The sequence below is a fragment of the Podarcis vaucheri genome, assembly GCF_965113315.1.
Source record: "Podarcis vaucheri genome assembly, chromosome: 4".
Classification (NCBI taxonomy): Eukaryota; Metazoa; Chordata; class Lepidosauria; order Squamata; family Lacertidae; genus Podarcis; species Podarcis vaucheri.
The window spans coordinates 31,479,918-31,489,318 of record NC_138762.1 but is presented as its reverse complement, the minus strand read 5'-3'; positions in this window follow the sequence as shown (position 1 = coordinate 31,489,318).

The window sequence follows — 9,401 nt, the reverse complement described above, 5'->3', positions numbered from 1 at the left end:
TCCTCCTACCTGTTTGCTTCCATCTCTGGTTCCCTTCTCTCACACTCCAACCTGGGCGGAGGAAGGGGGTGTGGTGGGCGCAGGCCGCCCCGGGTGTGACCGCTGAGGGGGATGACAAAATGCCATTCGGCACTCACCGCCGGGCCTGCAGTGCGCCTGCACTGACTGTCAGAATTGGTTCAGATAATGCAACTTTAGCATCTGGGGCTATGTTTTCCTAATGACTAGGGAGTTTGCTTTTGGAGTTAGATGATATCTAGTTTGAGACAATGACCTGAATTTTTTTGTCACCCATCTGGTGAAGAAATATGTTAGAGGCACAATTGTCACTGGAGAAATTGACCATTAACAAAACTAAACAATGGCAATACCCTTAGAACCTGTAGCTCGGCTTGTTGTTTAAAATGAATAGGAGACAGGGGGAAAATGTTTTGATATTTTGAAAGGGACTCACAATCTGCAAATATTTGATCAGTTCATTACTTCTAAATGTATTATAATGGACTACTGGTTAAATTTTAAACACAGCTTTTCTAGCATACATGTTTATAATTCATGTGATGCATTCATGAATTTGTGATATGTTATTTGGTATTCATGAAGTTCGGGTTATGAACCTTTGTTTAAATAACCTGTGGCTTGCCCAGGCTGCACTCAATACCTTCAAATAATTCAATTTTGTGTGTACGTGTCCATTAAAGACAAAAGGTTTGCTTTGATTTTATTAAAGTGGGAGAATCAAATTAAGTGCAGTCAGAGTCACTGACATTTAGTTAAACAGTCTTGAGTTTGCCAAAGTGAATTAATTGAAGTCAGAGTTCTAAAAGGACATATTTTTGAACTCAAAAATATATTAAAGAAAATGAAGTCTCATGTTTGATTTGCAAATGTTCAAAACACCCTCCCCACCCCCACAATATGCTAGAAGTCCAACTCATGAACTCTGTAACAGGAGTGCACTAGAACTACCTTTGGTGATTTGCTGATCAGGTAACTTCACCCAAAACAATCACCTTAGAATTGTTCTCCTTCGCCAGCTTTGTAAAATGCAGCAGCTGGGTGAAAACTAGCTGAACCATATTGTTGCAGACACAATAGGCTATGGAGAGATAAATCAAATTATAGCTTCTGTTGAGAAATTTCTGCTTTGGCCCTGACCTTCTCTCCACTGCTTGATTTCGAAATAAGCTCAGTTAGGATGAAAACAAATGTAATTTTTTTTTACAGAGCAAGGTAGTTTGATAGTGATGCTGGTGGCATTGTACTACAAAAAAACACATACTGTTTCTGCCGTACAACAGAAAATGCCGGCTCTGCAGTCTTTAACATGGTTCACTATGAATAGGAGAAAATCAAACCAGGGCAAGCACTTATTGGCCAATGTCTGTAACATTATCAACACATCTCAGTACAGGAAGTGCCCTGATCTTGTGTTAATTTTTTAAATTTTTTATTTGCACAGCTGCAATATCAGCAAAATGCAAGATCAATGTAGTGTGGGCCTTCTTTTGGCAATACATTATCTTCCCAAGTGTGGACTTTTGCACAGGATTCCCCACATCTGATGTGACCCCAACCAATCGAATGTGTAAAAAAAGGTAAAAGTAAAGGAGCCCTGGATGGTTAAGCCCAGGCAAAGGCGACCATGGGGTTGTGGCACTCATCTCGCTTTCAGGCCAAGGGAGCCGGCATTCATCCACAGACAGCTTTCCGGGTCATGTGGCCAGCATGACTAAACCGCTTCTGGTGCAACAGAACGCCGTGACAGAAACCAGAGCGCATGGAAATGCCGTTTACCTTCCTGTCACAGCTGTACCTATTTATCTACTTGCACTGGTGTGCTTTCAAACTGCTAGGTTGGCAGGAACTGGGATAGAGCAACGGGAGTTCACCCTGTCACATGGATTTGAACCTTCCCATCAGCAAGCCCAAGAGGCTCAGTGGTTTAGACCAATAGAATGTGTATAGATGAAATGAACCTTGTATCTAAAAATGGGCTCTAAACATGTGATCTGTACTGCAGCTGATACTGTCCCCCAGGCAGCAATAATGAGGTAGCATTGGGGAAACATCACAGAACAGAAGACACCCACAAAAAAGCAAAGCAGCAGTTTGGAGGGAACCCCAGAATCTTCACTGCCAGTGACAACAATCTTGACTAGAAAACAGAGTGGTGGAAAGCTTTTTGTTTATTTTAGTTGAATCTCCTTGTTTTTTCCTTGAATAAAATTAGATGGCAACCTTTCTATATGTATCTATATAATTTATTTACATGCTGCCTTTCCTCGAAGGAGCTCCAAATACTCCTGCCCCCTCTTACCTATCCTTACAACAAGGCTAAACTGAGATATAATTTACTAGCCCAAGGACAATGAACTACAGGGTCAAGTGCAAATTATCCTCAAGTCTCCCAAATCCTAGTGCAACACTCCAACCACTACCACACTGGCACTTTTTCAAAAAACCGAAAATGTGTCATGTAATAAAAGATTGTGATTTGGATAGTGTCTTTTCAATGACATGAAAGTAATGCCTCTTAAGCGCAGCAGTAGTAGGATGCAGGGCATGTCGTTTAATATGCAAGGGAATCTTTTCTCTCCATGATATCACATCTGTAAAATTATCATCACAGAGCTATTGTGGGAATCAGTAAGATGAGGACTGGGGTGGGTGGGCACTGTATTGCTTCTGGGCCTTTTGACCAAGTGCACATGAGCTTTGCAATGCTAGGATTTGCTGCATAAGAAGATGGGTACTTAAGATGGACTGTCCCAGCTGCTGCCACAGCACACACTATATGATGTGCCAACTCAGGTGTTCAAACATGGGATTAAAAAGTGCCTTGGAGATTTAAAAGAGCAATTCTGAGTGGTCCGCAGGTCCACCAGGATGCAGTACTGGTTTTCTAACCTCAACGCAATAAGAAAGTGTAGGGAATTATCCTGCCCTCGAAACACAGAATAAATTTGAAAGGCTGGTGCAAAAAGCTTTGAATGTAAAATTGGAAACTCCCTACCCAGGCCATGGGATGAGTCACCCTGCTTTACTCAGTCACTGTGTGTCAACGCTGGGCCAACCTGCACACAGTTGTCTGTGGCGAACCAGGACCTGTGAGCCAAGAGCCATGGGACTAGCCAATCATCAGGACTCCTGGGTCCTGGCACAGTGTACCCATTCCTAACCTGTACTCCATGCTTGTTTGCTACACAGAGCTGCGACTTTCCCCCTTGGTACCCCTGCTGTTGTCCATTTAAAACCAGCCAGCTTTTTCTTCATCCTCTTTCCTTTTGTGAAACGAAAGCTTTTTCTGCCATGGAGCTAAGCACAAAGATTTACTTGTCACATTTATCTGTGTTAGCTACAGCAGCAAGGGCAGTGAAAAGGAGCTTACGTATCCAGAAGGAGACTCAGTCCGGGGCTTTCCCCCATCTTTGATTATGTGTCTATGGAAGACAATATTGAATCGGACAGCTGCTTCCGAATCTGATTTCCTTCTCCTTAGTAGGTTCCCTCTATCAAATTACTGTGCTTTCAAATGGCTCCATCTTTCGCTAACTGGGTCACTGGAAACCTGCCGTTCTCCTTCATGGTCCTCAGCCCTGTGTCGTGCACTGCCGCTGCCTTTCGCTTCCGCAGGCCAGTTCCTCCTCCTCTCGCCCCATTCCTTGAGAGGAAAAATCCAACCATCTGCTCAAAGTCAAATGTCAAGCTCAGGGCGGGGGTGAAAATGCAAGCCAAATGACAAAGGAAAGGAAATACTTGGGCATTTATTGAGTTGCCCCAAGACAGGATTCAGGCTGGTAGTTATTAAACGATGAGGTGAATCTCCTCTGCAGCAGCAACTGGGTTTGGGTTATGTTAACTAAGGGACAAATATTTTCACTCACCCGGAAATTAGCCATGAAGAGTTTCCTGTTTTTAAAATCCGAGAAATGGAAAATACAATAAAATGGAAATCTTCTTTTTTGGTGATCACTCGTAGCTGAGTAAGACTGTCTTCCATAAACATGGTGTGGAGATCACACAGGGTCCCCAGACGTTTAACGGTCTATTGATCCCTGTGCCACCACTGTGCTCGCTTCCCCACTGCCACCAACCAGTTACTCTCTGGCAAAACACTGAGTCCAGACAGTTGTTAAAAGTGAACCAAAAAAAAAAAAACAAGTTTATTTTACAAACATTAACAAGTTTATGGTTTTTCCGATAATATTCCTGTCAGTACCTTAACTTTAGTTTCTTTACCAGCCTATACCTTCCTAATACCTTCTGACTGATTATCTCAACTGTTTGACTGACTCCTCTTAACAAATTCTCTCACTCTCTCACACCAGACTAGCCCAACCCACAGACTTATCTTATCTGTCTCTTCTAACTCCAGACTGTCTTCTCAACCACCCTAACTCTAACTCTCTCCTCAAAAAAACAAAAAAACCACCTCTGTGCTTAAACCTTATACACTCTGCACCCTGTGTTCCCATTGGTTAGTCATTTTACAATTAGTTAACCCTTTCCCTATGAACCCAGTATGATGTCACACACCTCGGAGGGCCAACGCCACACACGGTTTTAACAGTAAGTCCGTAAGTGACTGTGGAGGCCAATTCTGGATCCACACGTCCTTCTTCAGTGGGGACATTGGTTTCCAGGCAAATCACAGTGTGGATTTACCAAGCGTGCCTTCCTCTTAGCATCCCTTGCTTCCTGAGTTCAAGTGTCTTCAAAGCCCATGACACCTTTGGTAAAGCCTGTTCTCCAATTGGAGCGCTCACAGGCAAGTGTTTCCCAACACTCTGCAGAAGGGGGCAAGCCAGCCAGCCTTGTAGCAGTAGCATAGGCGCCAACTATGTGGGGCCCCGGGTGCCTGAGCACCTACAAATTTTAAATGAAGGGGCCAGGTTCCCCCAAGATTCCACTCTGTGGACGCACCCTGGGAAATGGAAATGTGCAAAAATGAACTTACAATGGGAAAAATGAGGAACTGGGATAAACTGTAATAGAAAGGTTCATCCATCCCAACTCACATGTCCTTTGAAATGAAAGGTGATGGGGAAAGCAGCCACGTCCTCCTTCACTGTGTAAGGCTAGACCACAGTGAACTGGGGCAGAGATGGTAAGAAAGGATGGCAGAGAAAGAGGCAGCATGTATCATAGAGAGGGAGGGGGGAGAGGAAACCTCCCATGTCATAAGATCTACAGCAGCATTTCACAAACTCTCCCCACCACCATCACTTGAAATTTGCTGAGGGTCCTGATCAAGCACTTATAATTATGTTTGTGTTTGTATTCACTGGACAACACCTCGGCTGGGAGCTTGTCATCATTTCAATCCATTTGAGTGCTTCAGATATTACAATTTCACATGGTAGTTTTGTACATAAGAAAATGCAAAAAAACAACAACCACACAACCCACCCCAAATACAGCTGCTTTATTTTAATGCTTGAAAATAAAGTCCTATTTTCCTCAGGAAAATTCAAAAGACTTAAGATGCTTTAAAAAGTCTTTAAAGATAGGATTCTTTATATGAATCTTTCCAAAGCCGATTTTCATAATTTTAATGTGATTGGTAGTTGAGCTTTTTAAATATGTAAAATATAAGACCAAATCTTTGGAGAGAACCCTACGAAGACCGGTTTTAAAATGATTAATTCTTATTAGAAGTTAATGACATGAACTACAGAAAAGTAGAGTTCAGTTTCATCTGCTTGGCAGGGGACTACATCTTTGCTCTTTGGGTTTCCTTCTAACTCCCAGAACAAGTAGCAGCCAGTGCTGGTGGAAGTCTACCCAAATCCTGGTGCAAGATGCTGAAATTTCAGGTGTCTCTGCTGTCCTTTCTTAACAGCATTAAAAGCATCAATTCATAGTCTTTCACTGCCAGTAGAGCAACATGAACACAAGGCACCATATCACCATCAGTTATGTGCTACGCTATGGTTATCATAGAAGGACAGTTTTTGATATTAGCATAAGCATAAAGTAAGGATGGGGAGATATTGAAAGACATGTTGAAGTTTCTTCTTAATTCTTGGTTGTATTTGGTTTTCAGTTGAATACAGGTTTTCACAATACTGTACAAGTTTTCACAATGTATTGGAGGGGGTGCCCTCCGGGGAAATTTAAAGGATATGTTCTGGAAGAGATACTGAAAGATAGATTTGTGTGTGGCGTTATTTGAGGTTATTAAAATTCAAAAGCAATTCCTGGCTGGTGGGTTGACCTGGGATAAAGCTGTAAAGGTGCCAACAGCCATGAAAACAGCAAGCAGAAATTCACAGGATTTGCATCTAGGACAATAAGGACCCTGAAAGCAAGACTATGAACCAAGTGCACAACTCACAACAGAAGAAGAAGAAGAAGAAGAAGAAGAAGAAGAAGAAGAAGAAGAAGAGTTTGGATTTGATATCCCGCCTTTCACTCCCCTTCAGGAGTCTCAAAGCGGCTAACATTCTCCTTTCCCTTCCTCCCCCACAACAAACACTCTGTGAGGTGAGTGGGGCTGAGAGACTTCACAGAAGTGTGACTGGCCCAAGGTCACCCAGCAGCTGCATGTGGAGGAGCGGAGACGCGAACCCGGTTCCCCAGATTACGTGACTACCGCTCTTAACCACTACACCACACCTGGAGAGATGCTGTTATGGAGGAATGCATTCATCCTCTTGGAGAAGCAGGGATATGTTTGAAACAGAAGGAACTCTTATTTCTTATTAAACTACAAGACTAAGACTGATAAAGAGGGAATTCACCCATGGCAGGCAAAGTGTCTATACTTAACTGTTCTCAGTCTCTGGAAGCTTGTGACCAGAAGATCATGAGCAGAAACGTTTGCAAGGGATTCATGGAAGACACAGAACAAGGTGAGCTTTTGTCTTTGGGATTAAGGCTGGTGGTTTGCCAGAGTTGTGAGGAGGGTTGCTGTGTATTTTGCTGTGTGCTCTGCTAGAGCACGTGCTCCGAGTGGAAGGGGCTACTGCTGCCTCATGACACAACTGGGAGACAGGCAAAGAAAGGCTGTCCAAGGATCTAAGAGGCTAATCCAATTCAAATGAAACTCCAATCCAATTCAAATCCACACAAACAGTATGAAATGGGGGTATTTTTAAACACCTGTATTTGGAGATGATGATGATGATTTTATTTATTAAATTTATATACCACCTTTAATCTGCAGATCTCAGGGTGGTCCACAAAAATATGGATGGACAAATCTGTAAATGCTGGTTTTTCTCTGTTCACTACAATTTTTTGCATCCGTTTGCAATTTCTTTATTTTAAAAGAAGTCTTCACGAAAATTCAGTCGCATTTTAGTACACATTCCTCCTAATGATGCACACCTTTTTATATGCAACTGGCCCAATATACACATTTTCCCCAATTTCCCACAAAACAACACATTTTTGTATGCTATATTTCTAATATATGAAATTTTGTGTGCACTTTTCTCAAATATACATGCCTTTAATTATTATTTTTTTACATTTTGTGGTTGGCGAACTACATTGCAGAATTTGGAGAAGGATACATTTCAAAGGGCAGCTGCACTTTTCATTGGCATCTTGGTATGTGAAGTGTGAATTAAATAGGTCTGCATTAAAATAAAAAATCGAACCAATGCTTGTGCACCAGACTTTCTTGCAAGTCTAATATATAAGCTCAGTTGGAAAGAAAGCCCACAAATCCCAACAGAGAAGAAGAAGGTTGATAATGATATAGCACCAGTGTATAATGAATTGTTATTATTATCATCATTATTATTATTATTATTAAAATTTGTATACTGCCCTTCATTCGAAGATCTCAGGGCCTTTCGCAGCATACAAATATATGATAAAAACACACACAAAAAACATAATCAAAACAAGAGGAAAAACAAAACAAACCAATAGCCTCGCTACACCCCACCCCCTCCCACAAAAACATCTAAAAGGATATTGGATAATACATATGTGAGGCAGGATAAAGGCTGAAGCATCAACCCCATATTTAACAAATGTGTTACAAAGAAACAGTGCTAAAAGGCATCCTTAGCTGGACTCCTTGAAACAGGAAAACAATCAATACACCCTCCATTAGTCTTTGATCCAACCTGCCATAGATTATGGCAGTAAACAATTCCCAGGATGAACTGAAATCTTAAATCAATGTGAAGATCTTTAAACTTTAGCCAAGCCTCTTTGTAGTTTATAGAATCAAAGGCCCCCTCCCAATCAATGAAGGCACCATGAAGCCTTTTTGCCTTTCAAATGACTGAATTAATAATGGTTCGAGGATTACAATATAAACTGGAATTAATCCAAATCTACCTACTCCATCACTGGTAAATTGGTGTCAGTTACCCAGCTTCCCAAATTAATATTTTTTTCTTTAAACAAAAAACAAAAAAATCCTCCTTTCTGTTCTCCCACTGTAGTACTTAGACTAATAAGTCCACCTCTGGAGTTTTTCGATTCCTCCCTCCTGCCTTAACTTTCCCATGATACTATTTAAAAAGTAGCGATTTAATGCTGGACAGAAGCCTTGGGGCTCATCCACACTTGTTCTTGATCCTTATTTTGACCATGTTGTGTTCTGAACACAAGGTCCGAGAACTGTTTCCATCATTGCATGGCTGTGCCTTGAGAAAATCTTACCTGCTGAATCGCATCTTATAGATGCATGGAAAATCTGAAGAGAGAGTGTGTTTAACCAAGCTTCGATTCAGCAGGCAAGATCAGATTTTCGCGAGGCACAGTGAAACATGCTCTCAGACCCAGGAGAATTAATTGGCACACAATGCAATCAGATTGCGGGTCAAGCGAAAGCAGGGGGGGAAATATAAACTAAAGCTGAGAGTTGTTAGGAGACCGCTATTCCCTTCAGAGAGTTACAGTTAGAATCAGAGGAAACTGCGACAAACCAGATCAGACCTTTGATCCACCTACAGTGGTACCTCGGTTTTTGAATGTCTCGGAAGTCAACCGTTTCAGTTTTCGAACACCGAAAACTCAGAAGTAACTGCTTCAGTTTTCAAACGTTTTTTGGAAGTTGAACAGTCTTCCGGAACGGAGTACGTTCGAAAACCGAGGTACCCTCGTACTTCAGTATTATTTGCACTCAATGACAGTGGCATTCCAGGTTTGCAGGTGGGAGACATTCCCAGCTCAGTCGCTAGAGCATGAGACTTGTAATCTCAGGGTTGTGAGTTTGAGCCTCACATTAGGCAAAAGATTTCTCACAGTGCAGGGGGTTGGATTGAATTATCCTTGTGGCCCCTTCTCACTCTATAATTCTGTGATTCCTTCTGTATGCAAAACAGATGCTGTACCACTGAAGAGATCACCCTTCCCTGAATTTCCAGAGTTCCCTAAGAAGAGCAACTGATTCTTAAACCATTTTGGGAATTGAAGCTCTGGGATGGAAA